Genomic DNA, 2,278 nt, shown 5'->3' on the forward strand with positions numbered 1-2,278 from the left:
TAGGTATTCTAAAGAGTATATAACAACCAAGTACTAACTCGTTTAATGAAAGGATGGGGGGTTAGTGATAGCTGCAGCCGGTGGGTGATAAGGCATGGGATGCAGTGCAAGGAAGGAAATGCTCCATCTCCCCTTCCTGGTCGCTGTGTGAACAGTGAGATCCAGCAATAAACGGGGCTTAGTGGGCCCCTAAAGCTTCTGTAGCCCGGTGCCACTGCATCTGCTGCACAATGGAAGCTGCGCACCCTGGGAACTGAACAATCAGCAGCAGCTTTGCGGCCTGGGAAAAGAAATACGTCTTAAACAAACATAAACTGTTAATTAAATAACAGTATACATTTTTGTAAGTCGCTGTTAAAGTGTTTTAACGTGTAATTAATGTTCAAAACACCCCAATGAACATTGAGTTAAACGTTAGGCCCGTAGAATATAGATATACCATTATTGTAAAACAAGGTTTAGAAAAAAAAAATGAATTCTCCCCGTCGGGGAATTGAACCCCGGTCTCCCGCGTGACAGGCGGGGATACTGACCACTAAACTAACGAGGAACACATAATGCGGCATTTCTACAGTTCTGTTTTGATACGACTGCATGACGTATGTATGGATCACTCTCAAACGACAGAATATACTGATTGACCTACTAAGAAAATAATAATATTGACCCCATCACGAATAAAGGCACCCCCTGGTATAAAAGAGCATTATTCTTTGTAAGTTGTATTTCGACGCCAACGTCAAGAAATCACAAAAAAACGGAAAAGGGCAGTCGCGGCAGTTCAAATTAAAAAAGGCACAACTGAATGTATTCTTTTGGCCCCAGATTAATGAGCAGGCGGGCCTCAAAACTGGGGCACTTTGGAACTCTGTGCTCCCTGGTGACATCCGATGGGACACCGAACACACTTTTTCTGCAAAACATGCACTAATTTTCTAGAAGAATTATCGTCCATGAGGAGACCGATAACTGGCTTTTATTCTGGAGACACCGCCACCCGCGCCAGTCCCGCAGCGGGGCTGAAATACACGCCAGAGCAGCCTAAGATGGCGGCCTTCGTTGACAGACGGAAGTATTAGGCGGAGCACTTCCGGAATCCACGCGCATGCGCAAGTCGATTCTTCTTTAAGTATTTAGAGGCTGAGCAGCGACTGCTGCAGTGTTGTTAGTTCTGTATTGTCTTCCAGGTCTTTCACACCGGGGTTTAAGGTGATTTGAATTCGTATGTAATGTTAGAAAGAGTATTAAAGTAACCCGCAAAGAACTTCCGAGTCAAACCAATACAGACTTTCCAGCAATTGTCAAGCGAAGTTAAATAAGGGCCTGGAAAATGGTAAATAAAATACCACGAGATCCCCAAAATCAGGGGAGGAGAAGTGCAGGCGTCAGTGGAAGAGGGCCAGTTGTTTGCCACTACGCGTTTCCATTGTTTTTACAATCTACCCCTAGCAAGAGTTTTTTTCAAACTCGAGTTTATTGGTTCATTCTCTACACATAATGAGGATATACAGTTCTAGTGGAGTAGTTCTCAGCCTTACCAAGTTTCCTAGGACCATGCGTGAAGTTTTGCTCCAGGCCAGGTTTTTTCTTTGAATTCTGGGACTTGTAGTTTGTTTATTCCATTGCAAAAGTCTTATAATTCACTTAAAAGAATCTGGACTGGTAAAGCACATTAGACAGGGAACTGGGAAACTTGTCAGGTATTCGGGCCCGTTTTTGGCACAATATATTTTCAAGAATAATCAACACTGCTAAATTTCCATAGTCCAGCGGTATTTAACACGTTGCATAACACTAGGAACAGGGCTGTTTTTTTAGCTCCGGTGGCATCCCGTGCCACTATCTTTGTTGGCGCTCCCCTCAAAAACTCCCTTCTCCACGTGTTCCCTTACTTTCAACCCCCACCAGTTCCCAATAACACTCCACAATCCCACTTTCATAGGCATTACATATGTTTTTTAGCGCAACTCATACCAGTGTAAGGTGTTAGAGTACTTTACATTACACACACATTATACAGAGCCAATGAATCTTACCTTTGTAAATCAGTCTATAGGAAATGTTACTGAAAACAATCAGAATTAAAAGGTGTAGGAGTCACATTTCACCAGTACTAGTACTCGGTATATTTTAAGAGTGTTTGCTTAGGAAGGGAAAGCCTCTTCCTAATACTAAATCACAAAAGCAAAATGCGATTCAGTAAACAAGTTACTGAGTCACATTTTGCTTTGGTACATAGTAAAAATCATGTTTCCGTTCGCAAAAGGCCCGATGGGCT

The 2,278-nt window shown here is 42.8% G+C and overlaps 1 non-coding gene across 1 annotated transcript; it reads right to left on the reverse strand.

Moving 5' to 3' along the window:
• Positions 1-478: 478 nt before the first annotated feature.
• TRNAD-GUC (transfer RNA aspartic acid (anticodon GUC)) lies at positions 479-550 on the reverse strand. Its single transcript has one exon. It is a non-coding gene; the product is annotated as a tRNA-Asp (tRNA).
• Between the last annotated feature and the right edge of the window lie 1,728 nt (positions 551-2,278).

Source organism: Pleurodeles waltl, chromosome 4_2 (assembly GCF_031143425.1).
Source record: "Pleurodeles waltl isolate 20211129_DDA chromosome 4_2, aPleWal1.hap1.20221129, whole genome shotgun sequence".
In the NCBI taxonomy this organism is placed as follows: Eukaryota; Metazoa; Chordata; class Amphibia; order Caudata; family Salamandridae; genus Pleurodeles; species Pleurodeles waltl.